The sequence below is a fragment of the Sciurus carolinensis genome, unplaced genomic scaffold, assembly GCF_902686445.1.
Source record: "Sciurus carolinensis unplaced genomic scaffold, mSciCar1.2, whole genome shotgun sequence".
Classification (NCBI taxonomy): domain Eukaryota; kingdom Metazoa; phylum Chordata; class Mammalia; order Rodentia; family Sciuridae; genus Sciurus; species Sciurus carolinensis.
The window spans coordinates 167,591-192,062 of record NW_025920261.1 but is presented as its reverse complement, the minus strand read 5'-3'; the positions used below and the strand labels follow the sequence as shown (position 1 = coordinate 192,062).

At 55.3% G+C, this 24,472-nt stretch overlaps 1 pseudogene; it reads left to right on the top strand.

The window, feature by feature from the left end:
* Positions 1-234: 234 nt before the first annotated feature.
* Positions 235-23,497, top strand: LOC124975364 (probable RNA-binding protein 19; annotated as a pseudogene).
* Positions 23,498-24,472: the final 975 nt, after the last annotated feature.

The window sequence follows — 24,472 nt, the reverse complement described above, 5'->3', positions numbered from 1 at the left end:
CAGCACATCGATGTTTCTCTGGTGGGAATAGAAATGACCTTGTTCTGCACCTGTTGGCTCATGGCAGTCTCTGGTGGGGAGTGAGTGCTAGCTAGGCAGGTTTTAGCACCAAAGGATTTACCAAAACTTAGGTTGTGCAGAGCTATCTGGAGTCCAGAATTACAGGAAAAGGTGCCAAATTCAGAATCCGTGTGGATTTAGAGGCTTAGTAGGAGGCTGGCCTCTGCATGTAGCATGGAGCCAGCTGAAATCAGCAGCTACAAGGTAGGTGCCTCGGCTCCTCCCTCTGCCCTGGCCCTCTGCTGGCCAGGGGCCTGCTTGCCTGTCCATGGCATGCTGACCTGGCTGCAGCTCTCACTTCAGAGGCAAATGGGGACCCTGCATCCACTGCCTCTGCACTGGCCAAACCCTCAGTCTGGCAGGCACAGGCGCCAGCACTTCAGCTACCCTGGCTGCAGCTGCTCCTGGAGCTGCCACGTCCTGGTCTGTCCCCTGCTCCCGCCACCTCAGGGAACCCACTGTGGCCTTTTCTCTTTGTTCTCAGACAGAGAAACCAGCGAACGAGAAGGAGCCCATCACCTCCCACACCGTGAAGCTGCGGGGAGCCCCGTTCAGTGTCACAGAGGTATGTGCTCTGAGGACAGGGCGAGGAGGGGGCCACTCAGATTGAGAGCTGGAAGGAGTCACAGACCAAAAAGGCTGACCGATGGCATCTTGGGCGTCACCAAGGAGGGACTGCGATGGCTGCCTCGAGCAGGGGGGGGCCTGTTCTGCTCCCTCACCTACAGTAGGGCTGGCCTGTGGTCAGATGGTTCCTGTGGAGAGTCCTTCCCCATTTTGCAGCGGGTGGCTGCTATAGGTGCTTGTGAGTGTGGAGGTGTTGCTGTCTTCAGAAACAGGCCACAGTCTGGCTGGCACCATGCCTGCAGCTGACTGGCCCTAGAGCTGCCTTAGCAGAGGACCCTGTTCTCATGCCCGCCTTGTGACAGCCATAGAGGTTCCCCATATGAGATCCTAGAAGACACAGCTAAATAAAAAGAACGAAAGTCACCTATAACCAGGATGGCCGTGTGAGTGACTGAGCTGGCGTAGCCAGAGGGGATGCCAGGATGCAGGTGTGAACGCTGCAGGTCTGACGACTGGAGGTGATCCACAGGTGCTCACTATTCTCAGCACACTGGGCTGCCCCACCCTAATTCCTGGGTCCCACCCAGTGACAATCCCTGACATTTGGGACAAACCTTCTTAAGTGTCCTTTTCTTTGTGCACTGACGCTGACCTCTGTCGTTGGTTTGCATTTTCCACATCCCTCTGTGAGGACTGGCTTGCGACACCGCCATTTTCCTTCTTGCATGTTCTTCCATGCTCAGGGACACTTTGATACACTTTCCTGGTCTCCTAAATGGGGATATGGGACTTAGAATTTTTTGCTATTAGAAATACTGAAGCAGTTCCTTGAGATCGAGGTCAGTTGGGTTTTTTTTTTGTTTGTTTGTTTGTTTGTTTTAAATTTGGTACCCAGGATCAAACCTCAGGGTATATAACCACTGAGCCACATCCCCAACCCTTTTTATGTTTTATTTTGAGACAGGGTCTCATTCAGTGGCTTAGGATTTCACTAAGTTGCTGAGGCTGGGTTTGAATTCATGATCCTCCTGCCTCAGCCTCCCAAGCTGCTGGGAAGAGTGGCGTGCAGCACGCCCATCCTAGTTAACATTTTTTTAGGGAAAAATACTCCTCATAATGAGAAAAGTTTCAGAAACATCAAGGATTTGAGCTGAACAAATTTATTTCTAAGGAATTTGCAAACTTTGATGGAAAAACAGAAAATGGACATGTTGACTGCCTACCAGCCAGAAACCCTGTAAGGCCACAGCTGCCACGGGTTCAGAAGGTTGACTGCAGAATCCATAGCCTGAACAGCAGGCAAGAGGCGCCAATTTCTCTAATTTACACAGATTCTTATGAAGGATATATGACCCGCCCAACAGAAAAATGAAGAAAGAACAAGAGGTTTTTGAAGAAAAAGAATTCAGGTGGCCTGTACAGATGCTTGAATTTATTCATAATTATTAAAAACAAAATTGAAACTGCAAGTTCAGGTTTTTCACTTGCCAAAGTGGCATACATTTTTCACATTTGGCAATAAACATTTTCATGCCTTTTGAAGGACAATGTAGAAGTGTCAGGCAGAATTAGGAACATCCAGGCCTTTGCTGAGTTGGTGCTGAGCTTTGCCCCACGGGTGGATCCCCCGAGCACACCAGAGTCTGAACTCAAGAAAGTTCTTTGCAACCTTCCTGTTATTATTTAAACTTAATGTGTTGATTTATAGTCATCAGTAAAAGTAGAAAAGCAAAGCTCCTAGGGATGCATTGTGTCAGGGTAGACGGGGTCCCCAGGATTCCTGCTGGCAGGTCAGTGGAAGGTATTCATCAAGCTCTGGCGGTGCGGGTGGAGGCAGGCCATCCCTGTGGCCTTGTTAGGCACATAGGATGCTTTTTGCAACCTGCTCACCAGCAGTTGATTGTTCAGGGTCCGGCTGTCACATGAGACCTTTCCCAAGGCAGTGCCGCCAGCAGTGCTAGAGTAGGCTCAAAGTTCAGAGGACCTGTCACTTGGCCTGGGACAGTGGGAGCAGACTCCAAGGGATGAGACCATGCTGGCAGGCTGGGTGAGGTCCCGGGGGCTTAGTCTGCTGCCCCGCTCCAGAGCCTGCTGCCAGGCCCATCGCCTTTCCCAGCTGGAGCATATGGCAGCCTGCAGCCAGAGCCTGGGTCCCCAGCCAGGTATGTCAAGTCCCAGGTTCCCCAGAGCCCTGACCCTCTCCTCCTGCAGGTGGATGCTACATTGAGGTGTTCAGGGAGAAGCACATGCCCATAGCCAACAGAACAGTGTGCAGCCCTGAAAAGGCAGAACACTCTGGAAGAACAAGGAGGAGGAGGACCTGGCTGACTTCGGGAGGCTCTTTGTGCACAACCTGCCCTACACCAGCACCGAGGAGAACCTGGAGGGTCTCTTCTCCTCCTATGGTAGGGATCTGCTCCTGGCCATGCACCCCTGCTGTGCCCGGCTCCCACTTGCCTGGGTCTGCCCCATCTGCCTCCCACTTGCTCTTGACCTTGGGCAGTGGCTCCAGCTGGTCTCCTCATCTGAAAACAGGACTTGCTGTTCCCACTGCAGATCCAGTGGCATCTTTTGTTTCCTGAACTTGAACTTGGATTCCTTTTTTTTTTTTTAATGGTGCTGGAGATTGATCCCAGGGTTGCTCTGCCACCCAACTACATCCCAAGTTTTTTTTTTATCTTTTGAGACTGTCTTGGTAAGTCCATGAGGCTGGCCTTGATCCTTCTGCCTCAGCCTTCCAAGTCGCTGGGATCGCAGGCATAGCCAGCACGCCCAGCAGAACTTGATTCCTTAGCTCTCACTGTCCAAACGCAGAGCGGGAGCGATGGAGGCGTTTTCCTGAGATTCCTTGGCTTCTGGTGTTGGAATTCAGCAGCCGCCCAGCCCTCCCCTCCCACTGTGCTCCTGCCTGGGAATGCTTTTCTTTCTCAAGTCTTCCCAAGCAAACCCAGCTTCTGAGAAGAGGCAACAGCCAGGGCTGTCTTTGGTTTTGCTGGTGTTACTTCTTGAATTGGGAACTTGCAGTCCTGTAGTTGAGCTTGGTCACAGAGGCCGTTTGTCGAGGGGAGGAAGGTGGGCTCACAGTGCAAGTGAATCTGTGCTCTGGAGATGCTGCCAGTGCCCTTGTCTCCCAGGAGACTGACCTGGGTGTGGAGGATCAGTGAGGCCGTGTGAGTGTGTCTTGGGCCAAGGACAGCTCAGAGGTCCCAAGTGGAACCTGCTTGCAGGCCAGGTGATGGGACCTGAAGGTCTATCCACGCTATCCTGCTCCCCAGGTCCTCCCACGGGCTGGTGCCCTGGCCACACAGCAGCGCTGAGTGGATGGGAGTGGGCTTGACCATAGACTGCAGGTATCCATTTGGGATGTGGCCACACTTGGTGTTCAGAGTGGAACCACTGCAGATAGTGTCCTCTGAGAGGGACAGTGTCACAAACACTTACGTGGCACTAACTGCAGCAGGCCTTGGTAGTGACTGCACACTAAGTTTTGGACCCTTGAGGTCACTGTGTGTGTGGCAACTGTTGTGCCATGCACAGGTGAGAGGAGGAGGCCTGTGTAGGCGAGGCCACTGCCCAGGATAGGCTGTGCACAGCAGGCCTTGGAGCCAGGTGCAGCCCAGCACCTTCCTCCTTGCTTCTTAGGGTGGGTGTGAGGGGACTGGGAAATGACACCCTTTACCTGGAGGTGGACCTTGTGGCTGGCAGTCGCCCTCCTTCCCTCGGACTGAGTGGGCATGGCCAGTGCACAGCAGCTGTTCTTTGTTCGTGTGGCTGACACTTAGTGCCTGGCACTTTCCCCCGAGCATGGGACCAGCTCCAACCCAGGTGACTGACGCTCTCCTGTCCTCAGGTCCCCTGTCAGAGCTCCACTACCCATCGACAGCCTGACCAAGGAACCTAAGGGCTTTGCCTTTGTCACCTTCATGTTCCCTGAGCATGCAGTGAAGGCCTACATGGCAGTGGATGGGCAGGTGTTCCAGGTGAGGTTGCTCAAAGGCCCACTGGGGTCGCCAAACCTGGTGACAGAGGAGGGATGACCCTGTGGAATGCAGGGAACTCTGCTCTTCAGGGTCACCTTGCGATGTGCCCAGGCCACCTCCCCTCCAGTGCACCTTCATTCACAGTGTATGGACCTTGTGGGCTCCAGGCCAGACCTGGCCCACCCACAGCCACTCACGTTCTCCCTGTGCAGGGCCTGGGGGCGAAGTGTGAGGGGCTGTGGGGTGTCACAGAGGAGCACCTTTCCCTTGGCATGGCCATGTCGGGGACCCCAGTGTCAGCTGGACCGAGAGTAACCATATGTCTGCTCCGGCTGCCGTCCCTGTCCTCCTGCATGTCTGGCCCTGGGTCCAACTTGTTTAGGACAGGAGGCACCACTAGACAGGAGGCCCCACTGGAGGGCGGGACTGGAGGTGAGAAGGCAGCTTGCCCACTTCCTCCCCTGTCCCTGCAGGGCAGAATGCTACACTTGCTGCTGTCCACCATCAGGAAGGAAGCCACTGAGGATGTCGACACCCCCGGCTCATCCTATAAGAAGAAGGCAGCATCCAAGGACAAAGCCAGCAGCTGCAGATCCTCGCCAGCCCTGCCCACGCTGTGCTGCCCTCTCCGCCTTTCCCGACCACCTGGTCCCTTTGAGGGACCTCACCTCTGAGCTGGCTTCCCCACTGTGGATGGGGAGAGCGGTGCGGAGCTCACTTATGCTCTGAGGTATCTCGTCCTCTATGAGTGGATGGTTGCCACCTGCTGGGCCCTGGCACAGGCCGGCTGCTGGCACTGCCAGAGGTTGGATCTGTCAGCCCCGCTGCCTGTGGGTGGGAGGTGAGGTGGCGGGAGGGATAGGAAGGCAGGGAGGCTTATGATAGGCTATGTGTCTGTGAGAGAGGGTCCGTGGGTCCCAGTGTGGCCTGTCCTGCTCTGCCCCTGCCCGCAGCTCCCACAACTGGAATACGCTGTTCATGGGGCCCAATGCTGTGGCCAAAGCCATCACAGAGAAGTACATTGCCACCAAAAGCCAAGTGTGGGGCCACGTGAGTGGCCCATGACTTAAGAGCTTCATGTCCGCAGACCCTCTTGGTAAATCTGTCCAGGGCTGGACCCCTGTGGAGTTCTTTCTGGGCAAAACCAGGAGCCCATTTCAGCCACGTGGCAAGGGACGTCCCTTGATTCTGCCCATTGGCTGCTTTCTCCACGGTCCTCTGCCCTTCAAGACACTCGAGGTCAGCCTGTCTGTAGAGGTGGACGGCAAGCCCATGTGTAACTGAATGACTTGGTGGCCACATTTTTAAAAGAAGCAGGAAAATTAATTGTAACAGACACCGTCCTCAGTTAACGCTTCTGAGGGATCATCGCTTCGCTGCACCCAGTGTAGTCACAGGGTGTTTCTCCTCCCTCGTTCCCACCCAGGCCACTGAATTCCATGCGTAGTAGGACGTGGGTTCTCAGGTACCCAGGGGCTCATGGATGCCATGCTCTGCAGTGCAGCTTGGCCTGAGTTGGAGGGAAGGACAAGGGACAGTTGCAGTGGCTCTGGTGCCACCAGTGCCCTGAGCACCAGGGCTTCGCAGTGCTGGGACAGGGTCCTGCCTTCTAGAGCCTTCTGGTGACTTCTGGAGCCTCCTAGTGGAGACAGGTGGAGAGAGGAGAGCCTGGGCTGGTGGGGGAGGTGACAGAGCAAGGACTGCTTGGTGTGAGGGGTTAGGGTCAGGGTCAGCCCTGCAGAAGCCCCCAGGGGCTGCAGGAGGAGCTGCAGACCTGCCCACTGTGGAGAATTGAAAAGCCCGAGCTGGTGTGGGGACTCATGACTGGAGAGGGCGCCCGAGGGGGTCAGTTGGGTGTGGCTGGGTGAGGGGCACCGCCGAACCCACTTCCACTGAGTCTGCTCAGCTGTTGGCTGGAGAGAGCAGATCGGGTCCATGTGATGGCTGCAGGCCTCCTTTCCTCCCTCCCTCAGAAGACCAAGGGCAGCATGGCTGTCCGTGTGGCCCCTGGGGAGACCCAGCTGGTCCAAGAGGTGTAGCGCTTCCTCCTCCACAACGGGGTCAGCCTGGACTCCTTCAGCCAGGTGGGTCCCCACTGCCCTCCCCACGGACTCTGATGGCCCCAACTGGTGGCTGCTGCAGAACTGGGGACGGGGCTCCGGGGAGGCTGGGGATGTGTTGACAGGCCCTGTGGTGACTGGAACCAAAACCTGAGGACTCACTGCTCTGCTGCCCCTCGCAGGGACAAGCTGCTCCTGGGGCTTCTCCATGCCGGTGGCAGCAGGTGGCCTGCAGTTCCACACTGAGATGCCACTCTGATCAGTGGAACAGTGACTGGGGCACCTGGGAGGTACAGCAGGCTGGTCTTTCACTGTCAGGGTCTGCATGACTCAGTGGGGGGCTGGAGGCTGACCCGTCAGCAGAGCTGCCCAACTGTGGAGCCAGCAGGTGGCCTGCTGGAGAGGGTGGCGCCTCCTGGGTCTACTTCCCAGGCGCCTGGCCCCTGGGGCCCCAGACAGTGCTGGTGTCAGACTGGACCCCTGCTGTCATCCCTCACAAGTCCTGTCCACTCCACAGGCCTCAGCAGAGTGAAGCAAGACTGTGATTATGGCCTAGAACCTCCCCGCAGGCACCCTGGAAGCTGAGTTGCGGGAGACCTTCGGCTGCTTCGGGCACCTGGGCCGAGTGCTGCTGCCCAAGGGTGGCGTCACTGCCATCATCATGGAGTTCCTGGAGCCCCTGGAGGTGCACAGGGTCTTCTGACACCTGGCCTACTCCAAGGGAGGGCTGCCCAGCGCAGTTAGGGGAGAGGGACCTGGTGTGTGGGAGGGCCCTCAGTCTGAGCTCCACCCTCCCACAGTTCACCTGCAGAAAGCACCCCACCCCCGCTTTCCCTGGCTTCCTTTCCTGCCTCAACTTGAGCCTTCACTGTCTGCTTCTTTGCTGCCATGTACTCGTGATAAGCTGAATTCCCTATACAGGGCTGTTTAAGAATATCTATAGCCACGGCAAGATGTCCCAAGATGGAGTCCCACAGGTTGGCACCTTTGCCTCTGCAGTTCCACCATGTCCCACTGTATCTCAAGTGGGCTCCAGGTGTGTCTTCTCCAGCATAGCCCCCACAGAGGAAAGATCACCAAGAGGCTCCAGCGAAATCTGCAGAAAAGAATGTGGTGGAGCCAGAATTGGGTAAGAACAGATCTATGTGGGAGGAGAGCAGGGCAGCACGGAAGTGTTCATCAGGCCACTGGTTTAACACTTTGTTCATCTTGCACACCAACAGACTTCAGTCTCTAATTGTATAGGTGTGTAAAACATTCCTGAAAAATAGAGCATCAGAGCCAGGCACGGTGGCGCACACCGCTCATCCCAGCAGCTCGGGAGGCTGAGGCAGGAGGATTGTGAGTTCAAAGCCAGCCTCAGCAACTTAGTGAGGCACTAAGCAACTCAGTGAGACCCTGTTTCTAAAATATAAAATAGGGCTGGGGGTGTGACTCCATGGTTAGGCACCCCTGGTTCAATCCCTGGTACCAAATAGAGCGTTCTGAGCACAGTGTAAGGTAGCAGCTGAGGGTGAGGGAAGAAAACCTAGATCTCTTCATGCTTAGAATAGTCGGGAAAGAGTCCCTGATCCGTAGGTGGGGTGAGCTGGAGTCAGGGAGGAGAGCCCTGGTTGCATGTGGCACAGCTCCCCTGGTGTCCAGCGACTGCACAGGCAGGAGAGGGAAGAGCAGTGGTGAACCACCCTGGCCTGGGTGGTCCCAGTCCACTGGCTGACCCACAGAGTAGGCATGTGAGCAGGGTAAGAGTTACCTGTCAGGACTGTTGTGCAGACTGCAGGACCTGGCACATCCCTGGACCTCACCCCTCTCAGGATGCCTGAGAACTGAGACGTGCCCCATACCCACAGCTGCCCCAGGAGACGGGCAGCTCCCCAGGGACCCACGACCACACCTTGTAGTCAGACACCTTCAGGAGCCTCCTGCGGACTGGGTTGTTTGACCCAGGTTTTAAGATTCTACCCCTCGGCCCATCACACACAGGGTTACCAATTGCTCAGTTTACTAAAATGAGAATTTTCCTCTTAAAGACAGATAAGTCCCTTGTCTACCATCTCCATTGTCCTCATATATTTACAACAAAAGTGTTTTATGGCAAAAAAAAAAAAAAAAAAACAGTGGGTGCAGAACCTCTGATCACCCCTGTAAGGTTTGAATTTGTGGCCTTGCCTGGTCGGGGCCTTACTCCATGCCTGTGGCTCACATCCACGTGCCTGTGGGTCTTCAGGACTGGCCGTCTGTAAGGGCATTTGTGACCCACTGGCCTGGAAGCTGCACCCATCCCTTCACTCTCTGCCCATCCCTTCGCTCTGCGGATGGAGTGCACCCCATTTGCTAGGTGGATGGTGAAAGGCATGAACCTTTCCAGTCCCTCCTTGGTCAGCTTTGTGTTGGGGTCCTTTCCACCCTGCTTGTGCTCCTGGAACTCACCCCTCATGGGGTCCTCCTGTGTCCATAAACAGCCGTTGCCCTGCAGCTGCCAGCCACCATGGCTTTCAGTTCTGCTGCTGCACATGAACCCAGTTAATGAATTCTGACCCAATTGAACCCTCCTCTCTAGCACACGAACTGGTGGGGTCAGGAGGCTTGCAGACAGCTCTGGTCTGGCTTCTTCCTCCCTGCTTCGGGCACAGACAGGACAGGCACATCGGGCACAGCACCTCCATCTGGCTGGGCTGATTTCATTTGAACTAGATGGTGCCTTCTCAAGCAGGCACCTCGTCTGCCTTGCTGACCATGCACCCTGCGGAGTGCCAGGCCCTGGGAGTGCAGAGAAGGTGCTGCCCCAGGGCATAGTGGGGCCCACTCCCTGCCTGCTGGCACCAAGCTCTCTATGTTCTCACGCTGAGGTGCTGCTTCTGGGGAGTGGGCCATGCGTGCCGGTGATGGTGGGCAGGGTCCCTGTCCCATGCCCACTCTGGGGCTGGGCCAGATGCCTCCCTTCAGGCTGGATCTGGCCCTGAACAGTGAGGGTGGCACCCACGCACCCCCCTGAGGACAGAGGGAGATGCCACGCTGACAACATCTGTAACTCTGCTGTCCAGGGTGACCACAATGAACATGGCCCAGACTTCCCAGGACCTCCTGGGCTGGTCATGGACATGTCTGAAGAAGGCCTCGGGTACAGGACTGCTCTGGGGTGTGAGCAGTGTCCTCTCGGCACCAGTGTCTGGACCCTGTTAGAATGATCTTCTGGCCTCAGGCTCAGGTTAGTGTTGAGGGTCCCAACAGTCCTGCAGCTTGGAGGGGCTGGTGTCTGCTCACTGACTGACAGGAGGCCTCAGAACCAGGATCTGTCCAGCACCGGTGGGTTTGCTGCAGCCTCTGGGAGCCTCTGTGTTGCCTGCACAGCCCCCGGTCCCTGGTCCCCTGAGCTGTGCCCTCTCCCTTTCGGCACCCCACCCACTCTCTGCACATTGTTCCAGATGCTTCCTCAGGATGACAGGAGGTAGGGGGCCCCAGGGCCCCAGGCTCTGTGTTTGGGGCTGGGCAGGGGGAGCGGGAGGGACCACGCTTCTCTGCAGTGCTCTGCTCTGCTCTCTGCCACTCTCCAGGGAGTGGCCAGCATGTTTTATCTCCCCACAACCAAGACCCTCATCTCTAGATAAAGGGCTCAGATGTGGGGGTCCTGGAAAGCTGCTTGCAACTGATAACAGTCTGCTGGTGGCCACAGCGCAGGAGCCTAGAGGAGTGGCATGGCCTGATTATAATAAAGCTGTGTGGTGCCGCGTGCCTGGATTTGATTGTGGGGCTGCGGCAGAAGCCCCTCCCTGCCTCCTGCCCAGGTGCTCAGTGGTACCTGCTCCTGCTCCTGCTCCTGCAGCCAGCCCCTCCACTGCTTACTCCTGCCAGAGCCTGGTGATTCTGTTGGCGAACATCTGCTTGAGTTTGGTAATCACTTATTTTTTCTTTCCTGTCGTCCTTTGTCTCCCCATTCAGGCTGGCAGCAAAGTACTTCTTAAAAAGACCTTTGGCTGGTGGCCTCGGCCCTGGGTCATGTCTGGGCCTGCTTGGACCTGGATGTGGGTTGCTGTGGGATTTGGCTTGGTAGCTTGGAGGTGCTGGGAGGTGCAGGGGTGACTGGGTCAGGTTGGGTCCATTACTCAGGGCCAGCAGGGACACTGTTCCCTACACACAGAGGTCTGGCCTGGAACCTGCAGGAGGAGGGCTGGGCTCCCCTGCAGCTGCCTTCCCTCAGAGGGGATCATGGGCTTCCCTGGGTGCCAACCCAGCCAGCTGGACACGCAGGGTCCAGGGGCAGTGTTCATGGTGCAGTGTTGCTTCTGGGGTGTTGGATAGGCCCAGGGGCTGTCACACAGCCTTGATGTTCATCTTGCAGTCAACCTGCACGCAGCTCGGACCATGGTCCCCACTCACATATGGAAAAGAGGAAGCCCCGGGGTTAGTGACCTCCAGAGGTCACATGCGTGGAGGGCATGGGGATGTGCCCTGCAGCTGTGAGCCCTGAGGCCTGAGCCCTTGCCCGTCCCCACTGCTCCCTTTGAGCTCTCAGCTTGTTGGCCATCTGCAGATGTTTTTGGAGTATCCTCTCTTGACCAGTGCTGGGGGTGCAGGGGTAACTGCATCAGGCTGGGTCCGGTCCTCAGTGAACTCCCCTTTATTTGGGGACCCAGATGCAACCAGTAAGGAAGGTGGTTTCAGAACAGTCTAGGGGCTCTGGAAAGAGGACAACAGGGACATGGTGGCCTTTTTTTACTAGTGTGACCAGGAAGAGTTGTCTGAGGGCAGGATGTTTGGACTAACACTGGGCAAGCAAAAACCAGGCCTGGTAAAGACAGGAGGGGAGCTGGTTGGACCAGGAGGTAGCAAGTTTAAAGGTCCTGTGGTCAGCATGTCTCTGGCAGGCTTGAGCATTAATGTAGAGGCCAGCAAATCAGGGATTATGTCAAAGGAACTGGCAAACTGGGAGCAGGCACTGAGAGGCCACTGGTAGGGCAGCCACTCTATTGTCCAATGGCAGGTGATAGTAACCAGGCCTATGGATGAGTAGTGGACGCTTGTTTTTCTTAACAGCTTAGCACAGTGCAGGAGTGTGTGTGTGTGTGTGTGTGTGTGTGTGTGTGTGTGTGTGTGTGGTTTTACTCCAGGCTGCAGGAGGGATGTGGAGGCAGGGCAGCCTCGTCACTGACCCAGGCTGCGTGGGTGGTACACAGCAGAGCTGGGTGGTACACGCCCACAGCCTTGTGTTCCCACATGCGTGTCCCATGGCTCTGCCCCTCCTGACTGCTGTCTCTAGGCCCCTCCTCTCCAGGCCCTGTGGTCAGCAGATCTTTAAAGACTGCCATGCCCTCGTCTCATAGCATTTCAGGATCCAGACACTCCAGGGGCATTGATGTCATTATGGGCGTGAAGGGTTAGGACATGGATGTCTCTGGAACTAGCCAGCCTGTGCTGTTGGGGAAAGACCCGGCACACGGGAACACTGCTTTCATCTTCAGCCAGCTGTTTTTCCCAGTGCCCCTCCCTGGGCGGGGCTGAGAGCGGCTGACCTGCCCAGGGAGGGACAGTTCCTGAGCACAGTTCCTGAGGTGCCCACTGACCCAGCCTGCTCAGCTCAGCTCAGCTCTCACTAAACCCAAACACCACACCCCAGGTGGTGCCTGTGACCACCTGACCAGGCTCCTGGGCTGGGGTCAGGTGGAGTCGACTCCACCTTGCCGAGGACCCTGGCCTCCCCAGAATGTCCCTGGGAGACTCCCACTCCTGGAACCCCGGCAGGCCCCTGAGACAGTGCAGGGAAGGTGACCAGTCTTTGCCAGAGGTCTCTGAGCAAGAGGGAGGTGTCTGCTTGCTGGTTGGTTAACCAGCTCCTGCCTGGCACAAAAACCTCTTGCCGTTGAGTTAGGTTGCCAAGATTGAAAAACTGGGTTTTCCTGTGTAAAGTTGTGTTTTCTGCTTCTTTTCAAAACTCTGAACTTCTGGCCATACCGAGTTGGCCTCCCCAGGGGGCAGAAGCTGGATATTGCTGAGGAGAGGCTACCCCTTGCACTGCCCATTAACCTTCTGGTACACCATTCTCCCCAACCCTCTCCCCTCTATAAGTTTCTGTCAGTCTTCTGGGAACCTGTCTTACCTTCCTGAAACTGCTTGGCATCTAATGTTGGGATGCCAGAATGTTCCCAAGTCCTCCCATTTCCACCTGTTTGTGTTTGTGATGTGGTCTCTGTGGTTGTGGATGAGGCCAGGTAGCCAAGGCACCCAGCTGAGGTCCTGGCATGTGGCAGGAGATCTACTGCCCATTCTTTCTTTGGCCTTCAACCTCTGAGATGCAGGATGACCAGGAGACCCAGAGGGTCTTCCTGCTGATGGTCTTGACTTTCACTTTGATTGAAGTTCTCCTCCAGGACCTGGAGTCTGAGCTGCTGTGGCTTTAGTAGGCTGTTTCCTCCTCTCTCCTTTGAAAGTGTGTTTCTGAGTATCAATGGCCACACCTGGAGTCCCTTGCTGTGTCTGTTGGTTGTTTCTTGGGTGGGGAGGAGCCTGCATGTAGATTTCCTCCTTGTGGCCTGGGACCCAGGAAGCTGGAGGACTGGAGGTGTCCTTTGGGTCCTGGGAGGGTTCCAGCTTGGTCACTAACCATTTCTTTGAGACTTGAATGGTTTGTTCAGCGGCTAAGCAGTTGACACCTAATCAGGACTGGAAAGCTTCAGGCCACAAGCAAGAGGCACAGAACAGGGTCCCAGAGCTTGGCGTGACAGTGCAGGGCAGGTCTGAGCACCTGGAAGCCCCCTTAGGCCCCACACAGGTGGGAGCTGTTGGAGGGAAGCATGCTCGGGAGAAGCCTATGGGCTCCTCTTGGGTCACGGGACCTCGGGAGCTTCTACCAGCCTGGGGGGCAGGGCTGGAGTCTGGGGCAGGGCTGCCACCTGCTCAGCACCAAGGTGGGTTGGGGTGAGGAATCCCCTCCCTGGGGCTGTCCCCCTGGGGCTGTGGGATAGCTGTTGAGCCTTTCCTGGGGAAGGGGCTTTTCCCCAGGCTCAATTCTCGGGACTTGGTGAAATTGGGGAGGTTGAGCCAAACTGAGCGCATTTCCCTAAAGTAGGGTTTCTCCAATGGTCCTGAGGCTGAGACATCCACCCTCGCTGGGGCAGTCACCTGCACTGGGCCCTGGCTGACTGCCCATGGCCCTGCCTCTTCTGCCCAGTGCATCCGTGGGCACCACCACTAACTGGCAGGGCCACGTTTGCCCTCCCTCTCCGTGGAACATGTTCCTTCAGAGTGAGCGAGGTGCAGGGGCGGTGGTGACAGGTATTGGTACAGCTGCCTGGGTCTGTAGTTGCAGAAGTGGCTACGGCCCCTGACCTCTGTTCTCACGGCTGCATGTGCATGTGTGCTTTCCCCGCCCGAGCAGACTGACGGAATCACGCACCACCTTCCTCGTCTTCACCTTCAGGTCCCCGGGTCCATGAGCTCCCTTCAGCATTCCTCAGCACATTGTTTCTGTGGCACCCTACAATCACAGCATCCAGTGGCCTTGCTGGTCTGTCTGGAACTCTGTGGTGGGTTTTCCCAGTTTCCACTATTATGAAATACTATGACTTCCTTGTGTGTAGACAAAACCACTTTGACACACATGCATGTTCAAGGGGTATTTGAAATCCATATTCAAAGGGTTTTAGAAAGCTAATTTTTCCCATTCTATTATTTTTGCAAAACTCTTAAGATGCATTTTAGTTTGAAAGTTCACTAAGTGCTGTTTTTTAAGGAAAAATAACATTTTGCTTAGGTTCATGGTTTCCATAATTTATTTTGAAGTTAAAATGAGTATAGCCTAGACCTATCTGGGGCTTATAGGATTGAATCTCTGTCATATTCTCTTTAAAACAGAGCAGGATCTGGGTGCAGTGGCACATGTCTGGAATCTCAGCAGCTCAGGAGGCTGAGGCAGGAGGCTCTTGAGTTCAAAGTCAGCCTCAGCAAAAGGGAAGCGCTAAACAACTCAGTGAGACCTGGTCTCTAAATAAAATACAAAATAATGCTGGGGATGTGACTCAGTGGGTAAGTGCCCCTGGGTTCAATCCTCAGTACAGAAAAAAATAAAATGCAACAGGGGCAGATGGTGGGACTTTGTCTCTCTCCCTGACTCTCTTGTTGCTGACCTGCAGTCCCTCCAGACTATGCCATGGAGGCAGAGCCCCTTGGTACAGCATTCTGTGCTTTAGGCCCTGGCTTTGGTGAGTAGATGTTACTTAATGGGGTGGTTTGTTTTTGATGGGGTTAGTGGCTGACAGTGAGACCCCAGAAGGTGAAAAACCAGCAGGGGAAGGAGCACAGGCCTCCTCATCCAAGGGATGAAGAAGAGGAGGAGGAGGAAGAGGAGGAGGAGGAGGAGGAGGAGGAGGAGGAGGAAGATGAGAGACTTCCAGGATGCACTCTGTTTATTAAAAATCTCAACTTCAGCACCACAGAGGAGATGCTGAGGGAAGTGAGTATCCACCAGGAATGGGGGATGCTCCAGGCTGCAATGAGGGCAGTGTGTCTGCTCTGGTTCCAGCACAGCTCGGGTGGTGGACAGCCCACCCTACCGCACACCACCCCTGCTGTCCAGGGGAGGGTTCACATTCCAAGTGTGCATGAAAAGAGTGCCCCAAACTCTTCTGTGGTTAGAGGACCAGAAGTCAGTGCCACCACTGCACGTGGCCTGATGGAACCTGCAGGAGACTCGTGAGTGAGGGTGTCCCTACCTGGCACATCTGGATGGGGTGAGTCTGTACCTGTGGGAGGAGAACAGAAGGGGCAGGGTAGGGAGCTCCAGGCAGGAGTTTGGCAGATGCCCAGTGAGCATGAGCCCATGGGCTGCAGGGCCAGGATGGACAAGGCTCCACTCCTGCTCACAGGATGGGGTCTGTGAGCTCCCTTTCCCCCCAAACGGGACTCCCCAGCAGAGGTGCTGCTTTCAGTGAATCAAGCGTGGCACAGAACAGACGCTCACCAGATTTTCTGCTTAATGGATAAGTGACACAGCTCACAGCCATGAACTTGTCCTGGAAGGGAGATGGCCAGAGGATGGAAATCTCTGATTCCCCTCTCTTTCAGAAGGTCCCCTGAGCTCTAAAATTCTATGGAGGGTTCAAGAGAAGAGGCAGTGTCCACTGACCCTGCCTCTGTGTTGTGACTGTCCCTAGGTAGGACAGCCACAGCAGTGGAGAGGCCCAGACCCAAGCAGACAGCATTGCCAGGGTGCCTGGAGCACCTGATGAAGCACTGATACTGACATGACTTGGTTTTAGAGGCGCACCCTAGCAGTGTCTCAAAGGCAGGTGACTCTGAGCCTGTCAGGCCAGGTCTGGTCCTGTGTTGTCTTTGTCACTCCTGGCGTGGTATGGGACATCACTATTGGATCAGCATTACCTAGAATTGCACAAACAGCAACTCAAGGGTGTCCTCAGAATTGAAGGCCCTGGAGCTGGAAGGTTCAGCCAAGATCATCTAGTTCAGCTGGGAGATGGAGCTTCAGAGAGGTTGTCTCACTGTCCTGAGCTCATACAGCCCATTAGAGCACTGTGGGGAAGCACAGTCCAGATCACAGGACCCCTGTCCCAGCACCTGAATGTGGAGCATTGATCACGGATCAGTCCTCCCGGGCCTGGATCCTGACCTCACTCCTTGCTAATGGGCAAGCCCTGCAGCCTTTCTGTGCCTCAGTTTCTCTGGCTGTAATAGAGGCACGAGTGAAATTTCCCATTGGGTTGTTTTGAAGGTTTGTTTGACTAGGATGAGTGAGATCCTCCAGGTAGAGGGTCCCATACCTGAAGCACAAATCTGCCACTGGTGTGTGTGAGGGTCTCTGCTCCTCCTCCTGCCTGTCGCTCACTTGGTGGACAGTACTGAGCACCTGCCTGTCTTTGGTACTGAAGACAGAGCCAGAGTCAGAGCCATGTGGAGTGTGCCTTAGCTGGGCTCTAAAGGGAGACAGGAGAAGGGAGGGGAAACATAGAGTGTGACTTACAGTTTTTTAGAATTATTTTGGCTTTAAGCACAGAGGACAGTGAGGTGGTCGGGCCTGGAGTCAGTAGAGTCCATGCCCCTGAACTGACCCCAGCTTCTGGGGTCTGCAGAAGACCTCTCAGCTGATCCAAGGCCTAGCTCCTCACTCTGTAAGTGGAGCAAAAAGCAGCCCAGCTGCTGTTTCGAGAGGCCCAGAGGACTGACCATGTTACTTGGAACAGGCCATTGCTCACCAGCTCTGAATGGCCCAGGATCTCCGTGGGCAACGTGGGAGGACAGTTTGGCAGGCTGCACAGTGTCTCAGAGCCTGAGTCAGCAGCCCAGGCCCAGGTCCAGGTCCAGCATGTCCAGCTTTGTGACCCCAACTGCCAGCTCCTGAGGCCTGGCCTTCAGCTGCCCATCTGAGGGTGTCTCTGGATCACTAGGTGGGTGGATGGTGTGGGACCTGGCACAGGCCCATGCACAGTGTGCAGCCTGCTGGGGTCAGCTCTGTGTGCTTCCTGCTTCCTGTGCCCGTGGGTGGACCTATGGTGACTGGAGAGGCTCCCACACAGGTGGCGAATGCTCCCCGAAGTCGGGGGCTGCATGATCCTCTCTTCTCCAGGTGTTTTTCAAAGTTGGTGCCGTGAGGAGCTGCTCCATCTCCAAGAAGAGCAAAGCAGGTTACCCATGGAAATCTTGGCTGGAAGGAAGTGGTTCCAGAAGAAATCGTACCTGCAGGCGGGGTGGGCAGCCAGGCTTGTCTGAAACAGCCCCTCCTCTCTCCTGGAGACTTCTGTTGTGCAGTCAAAGAGGCCCATGTGTCCTGGGCTGTCCAGAGCCTCACAGGCTGTCATGTGGTCCTGGAGTTATGCACCTAGTGGGTGGGCAGGGTACCATCAGCACCCGGAGGATCCCTCCTCCCCACTCCTTCCAGACACAGCAAAATAGACTGATTGTGTGCTTTTCCACTTCATTTCCAAGAGAAATGACCCATACATAGAACTTCTAGATCATTCTGCCACATCATTAATCTGCACCTCCCTGCCCATTAGGTAGTGGGCAGACAGAGATCACTTGGCCTCTCCTTTCAGCCCCAGGTCTTGTTCTGATGCTCCTAGCCGCCCTTCATTCATACCCTGGTTCCCTGCAGAGCATGAACAAGGACATGTCCTTTGTCCTTTATCATAGCCACATACCCCATGCAGCAGCCCTTTGATTCACAGACATGGTGCAGTACAGCACGAGTCAAGAGTGACCACTGCCCATTCACTCCCTAACTGGCCTGGGCCACCAGGCAGTGAGCGCCAGAGATATCCCTGTCCCCAGGCACCTGCAGTAGCTGGGAGACATATGAGCTGGTGGCTTAAGCACAGGGCCAGGAGGGCTGTGGCAGGGTCTTCAACTCAGAGTGGGCCTAGAGGCACGGAGGCTGAGCAACCTGGTGGCAGAGGCCAAGGCAGGAGGTGCCCTGGAAAGGGAGGCAGTTTCCAGCTTAGGAAGTGATTTTTATGCCCTGCAGGGGTTTGGACTGCAACCTGGTGGGGAACCACTGAGGGTTTTAAGCAGATGCTTCTGTGTGTGAAGTTAGAGGTCCCTTGCCTCTGTCTGCTCATGCTGCCATGGCAGCAGATAAAACAGGCTGCAGGGACACTGCCCCTCTGGGAGCCTGCCCTCACCCCTGCAAGCACTCAGCAGTGACTTGCCACCCCATCATCAGTGTTGGAAGTACCTCTTGCGGTGTCCACTGTCCTTTCAGGAGCCTGCCATCCTGTCAGGTGTTGGGGAAAGCTAGGTGGTATCTGGTCAGCTAGGTGCAGCAGGATGAGGCCATGCTTGTCCTGGGGCTGGCATGAAGGACGACTGGGTACAGGTGGCTGTGCAGCAGCAGGTCATACTGCTAACGCTTGAGGGGCACAAGGAGAGATGGTGGGCAGAGCTCATGCAGAACTGATACATGGTGGACCAGCAGAGCTGGGTTCTTGGCACCAGCTTGTGCCCCCCTCCCACAGTCCCAGGTCAGCATTTCCTGTGGGCTGAACCCACGGGCACAGAGGCCGGGAGCCAGGTGCTGCTCTTGACAGAGACCAGCCTCCCAGGCAGAATGGCCTTGCTGTGTCGGAGGCTGGGTGAGCTCCTCTTTCTCAGGAGTACATTTGACACTCAGGTGCAGATGCCAGCAGCCCACCACCCATAGCCTTCTGCCCCGAAATGAAAACCCTCTGCTCAGAGAGCAAACTGACAGTCACCATGGGACAGGACTGCCTGCCCCCTGCAGTCCTGAGCCACGTTTGAGCTGTTCACGAGGTTCCCTAGTGTGCCTGGCCCTTGGTTCCTCGGTCTCTGGATAGAAACACAGGCGCAGGGCTCTGCAGGGGAGGCAGAGGTGCAGTTAGAGACCTTGTGCTTTGGGGTGCCCCGTGGGATTCCCCAGCATTACCTCTCTATGCCTGACACACACACACTGAAGCCCCTGAAGAGGCTGCTGTTGCTCTTGCCCTCTGACCTCCTGCCACCTCAGAGGGGGAACCAGATGGAGCCAAGACACCTTCACCATCTCCGTCAGAACTTTAGACCCAAAATCCAGGAGCCAGATCCAAGGGTCAAAAAGGCCCCTGGAGGCAGACCTGGGTGCTGGTGACAGCACATGGAGGCAGGGCTGTCCAGGTAGCGGCTCCTGCTGGAGAACAGTGGTCAGCCCCGAGTCAGTTCCCCTCCCTCACAAAGGTGGGATCGTATTAGGAAGTTAATTATCACATCAGTCATCTGTTAATTATTAGTGATCATCAGTGGGTGGATTCGCTGGGGCAACTAGTCGTAAATGGCAAGCCTGGAGCTGAGGCCATGTGGGGGCTGGAAAGAGAACTGGAAAGTATTCAATGCCAAGCCATGGCTCACTCTGTGATCCCTCTCATGGTGTGTCCCCCGTTCCAGAAGCACTGATTTCCATGGAATTTGGATTCGTGGAGTACCAGAAGCCAGAGCAGGTCCAGAAAGTCCTCAAGCAGCTGCAGGTAAGCGAGCTGTGAGTCAGGGTCCATGCTGGGGGCCCGTCATCTCTGAAATTGGGGGCAACCCCTGAGCTCCCGTCCTGCTGGACCCATTCTTTCACCACTTTCGAGGGGACAACACCCAAGCAATGAAGTCCCCTCTCAGCCCTCCACAGCCCTTCATTCATTTATTCCACCCACGCGCTTGTGTCATAGGCCTAGTTTGTTACAGCACTGTGGTAGGCCTGGGGAGACCCTTTCACTTTCTGGTGGGGAGATGGGCAGTGGAGCCATGAATTAACACAAGACAAGGTCATGCCAAATTCTGTCACATGACTTCAGAAGTGGGGCTGCCTTGGGCTGGATGGGCAAAGGGGAGCCCCTGAGGAGCAGATGGCTGAACTGACACCTGCCCACACGAAGTCACCTGCACAGAGACCTGGAGGGAAGGCTGTCCAGGAGCAGAGGATGGCATTTGCCAAGGGCCTGTGTCAGGGACTCCAGGGAGTTGGGGGAATAAGCCCCACAGGGCAGCTGGCAGAGCAGTGTGTGGTGAGCATAATGGGAGATGGAGGTGTTTAGGACAGATTTGCATGTCACTTAAAGGACTGGATGTCAGCCTGAAGGCTGGGCGAGACTGTTGGAGGACTGGGATCACATTGGAAAGGGTCTCATTTGTGCTCCAGGACAGTTTCCAGCCCCTGTGTGGAGATGAGATGGGAGGAGGGTGGGCAGGAAACCCTCAGTGGCCAGAGAACAACAGTAGGTAGGGCCAGGGATGGGCAGCAAACGTGCTGGAAGGGGCTGGAGAGTATCTGAATGTAGATTGAATGTTCTGTGCAGATGGAGGAGACAGCCTTCCTGCTGAGCCCTAAGTCCGGGGATAAATGTGACCCTTAGGAGGAGGGAGCCATCACCACAGTGAGCACCTGGCCAGGGGTCTGTATCACCCTGGGGAGCCAACCTCACTGACAGTGACCACATCTCCCTCACTGAGGCCCACGTGCCAGGCTCTGCCAGGGCAGGGAAGAGGGAAGAGCTCTTCCTGGTGTTTGGTTAGACACCGGAACTCCCACTGTGTCACCGGCACTGTGCGCTGTCAGCTCAGACATGGCTCCTCAGACCCTGTGGTCATCTTCCTCTTGCATTCAGGTCAAGGTTCAGTTCAACTCTGTCATGCACACAGGGCACTGCTCAGCCCCAGTCATGCGCATGTGCGTGCCCATGGCCACTGAGGATTGCTTATGCAGAGCCACCTGGCTGTATTTTCTGGGAGGTTGGAGGGACTTTTGGGGTATTTCACTCAGATGCCAGCTCCACCCCCAGGGACCACAACCTTAGGCGCAGGGCATTGAGCCAGGGATTTGGAGAGCTACAGATTAGGTACCAAGTTCTCTCTGCAAGCCACACCAGAAAGGCCCCTGAACCTTCAGATGCTTTTAAGCAGTGGCCGAGCCTATGCACTTGAATGATGTAAAGGTCAAGGCTGCCACATGGTTCAGTGAGCATTTGGAGGCTGGGTGTCTGTGATGACTGGCCGCTGCCTGGCTCTCACCCTGCCATCTTCGGGAAAGTCCTTCTGTGCCTGCCCTCCTGACCCCTCTGCACAGCATCTGCCAGGTCGGCCTTTATAAGAAAGGCCTCTGTGAGCAAGACTTCGGTGAGCACCAGCCCTGTGAGCTTGGCATCTATGAGCTTGTCCTCTGTGAGCACAGCCTCTGTGAGCATGGCCTCTGTAAACAAGGCCTCTGTGAGAACAGTCTCTGAGAAAGGCCTCAGTAAGCACAGCCTCTGTGAGCAAGGTCTCTTTGAACATGTACTCTGTAAGCAAGGCCTCTGAGTTTGGGCTCTGGAGATTGGCCTCTGTGAACATGGACTTTCTGAGCAAGACCTCTGTGAGCAAGGTCTGTGAGCAAGGACTTTCTGAACAAGACCTCTGTGAACAAGGGCTGTGAGCTCAGCCACTGTGAGCACCGCCTTTGTAACCAAGCACTCTGAAAGATAGGAATATGTGAGCATTGCCTATATGAGTTTGGGCACTGTGAGCACGGACTCTGTGAGCACTGCCTCTGTGAGAATAGCCTTTGTGAGCAATAACTCTGTGAGTGCAGACCCTGTGAGCACAGCCCCTGTGAGCACAGACAATGTGAGCAAGGTCTCTGTGATCAAGCGACTGTGAGAATGTCCTTCATTAGCAAGCCCTCTGTGAGCACGACCTCAGTGAGGAAGCCCTCTGTGAGCAAGTTCTCTGTGAGCATGGCCTCTGTTAGCAAGGTCTCTGAGCAAGGCATCTGTAAGCAAGGCCTCTGTGAACTCGGCCTCTGTGAGCTCGGCCTCTGTGAGCATGGACAATCTGAGCAAGACCTCTTTGAACATGGCATCTGTGAACTTGGCCTCTGTGAGCTTGGCCACTGTGAGAATGGCCTCTATGAGCAAGACCTCTGTGTGCATGGCCTCTGTGAGTACAGATTCTGTGAGCAGGTCTCTGTGATCATGGCCACTCTGAGCAAGGTCTCTGTCATAAAGGCCACTGTGAGCATGTCCTCTATTAGCAAGACCTCTGGAGCTAGACCTCTGTGAGCATAGCCTCTGTGAGACTCTGTAAGCATGACCTCAGTTAGCATGGCCTCTGTGAACACAACACGGCCTCTGTGAGCTTGGCCTCTGTGAGCAAGGCCTCTGTGAGCATGGCTTATGTGATGAAGGTCTCTGTGAGCAAGGCCTCTATAAGCATGGCCCCTGAAGCTCAGACTCTGTGAGCATGGCCTCTGTGAGAAAGCACACTGTGAGCTCGGTCTCTGTGAGAGCCTCTGTGAGCATGGCCTCTGTGAGCAAGGTCTCTGTGAGCATGCCCTCTTTGAGAACACTCACTGTGAGCTCAACCTCTGTGAGCACTGTCTCTGTGATCACGGACATTGTGAGCATGGGCTCTATGAGCAAGCTCTCTGTCAGCTTGCCTCTGTGAGCACAGCTTCTGTGAGCTTGGCCTCTGTGAGAATGGTCTCTGTGAGCATGGATCTGTGAGAACAGGCCCCTGTGAGCACAGCCTCTCTGAGCTTGGCCTCTGTAAGCTCAGCCTCTGTGAGCACAACCTCTTTGAGCAAGGCCTCTTTGAGATGACCTCTATGATCGTGGCTTATGTGAGCAAGACCTCTGTGAGAAAGACCTCTGTGAGCTCGGCCTCTGTGAGAACGGATTCTGTGAGAAAGCCCTATTTGAGCTCGTCCTCTGAGAGCACGGATCTGTGAGAATGGGTTCTGTGAGCATGGCCTCAGTGAGCAAGGTCTATGTTATCACGGCATCTGTGAGCAAGCCCTCTGTGCTCATAGCCTCTATGAGAAGACCTCTGTGAGTTAGGCATCTGTGAGCACAGCCTTTGTGAGAATGGCTTCTGTGAACACAGCTCTTATTACCAAGGACTCTGTGAACTCATCCTCTGTGAGCTCAACCCCTTTGAACTCGGCCTCTGTGAGAACAGCCTCTGTGAGCAAGGACCCAGTGAGCAAGATCTGTGAGCAAGGCTTCTGTGTGCTTGTCCTTTGTGAGCACGGCCGATGTGAGCAAGTCCTCTGTGAGCTCAGCTCTGTGAGCAAGGTCTCCATGAGCATGGCTGCTCTGAGCAAGGTCCTTGTGATCAAGACCACTGTGAGCATGGACTCTTTCAGCAAGGTCTGTGAGCTCAGCCTCTGTGAGCACTGCCTATGTGCGAAAGTCCTACGCGAGCAAGCCCTCTGAGAGCTAGGCCTCTGTGAGCACGGCTTATGTGAGCTCAGTCTCTGTGAGCAAGGCCTATGTGAGAACGTCCTCTTTGAGCAAGGCCTATGTGAGCAAGGCCTGTGTGAGCTCGCCCTTTGTGAGCATGGCCTATGTGATCAAGTCCTCTGCGAACTAGGCCTCTGTAAGAACGGCCTCTGTGAGAAAACCCTCTGTGAGCTTGGCTCTCTGAGCAAGGTCTCTGTGATCACGGCCACTCTGAGCAAGGTCCTCGTGATCAAGGACACTGTGAGCATGGACTCTTTCAGCAAGGCCTCTGTGAGCAAATCTGTGAGCTCAGTCTCTGTGAGCACGCTGATATGAGCAAGCCCTATGCAAACAAGCCCTCTGAGAGCTAGGCCTCTGTGAGCAAGGCCTATGTGAGCAAGTCCTCTGTGAGCTAGGCCTCTGTGAGAATGGCCTTTGTGAGAATGGTCTTGTGAGCACGGATTCTGTGAGAAAACCCTCTGTGAGCTCAGCCTTTTTGAGCAAGGTCTCTGTGATCAAGGCCACTGTGAGTATATCCTTTATTAGCAAGCCCTCTGTGGGCTAGGCTTCTGTGAGCACAGCCTCTGTGAGCTTGGCCTCTGTGAGTCTGTCCCCTGTGACCTCAGCATCTTTGAGCAAGGCCTCTGTGAGCACCACCTCTGTGAGCATGTTCTCTGTGAGCAAGGCCTGTGTGAGCACAGCATCTCTGAGCATGGCCTCTGTGTGAAAGCCCACTGTGAGCTTGGTCTCCTAGAGAACCGCATCAGTGAGCAAGGCCTCTGTGAGCAATGCCTCTACGAGCTCTGGCTCTGTGAACTCTGTGAAATCCATCTATCAGCATGGATTCTCTGAGCAAGCTTCTGTGAGCTCAGCCTCTGTGAGCATGGCCTCTGTGAGCTTGGCCTCTGTTAGCACAGCCTCTGTGAGCTTGGCCTCTGTCAGGACTGGCCTCTGTGAGCAAGACCTCTGTGTGCACAGCCTCTGTGAGAAAGGCCTTTGTGAGCAAGGCCTCTATGAGCACAGGCCATGTGAATGAAGATTCTGCGAGCAAGGTCTCTGTGATCACGGCAACTCTGAGCAAGGTCTCTGTGATCAAGGCCATTGTGAGCATGTCCTCTATTACCAA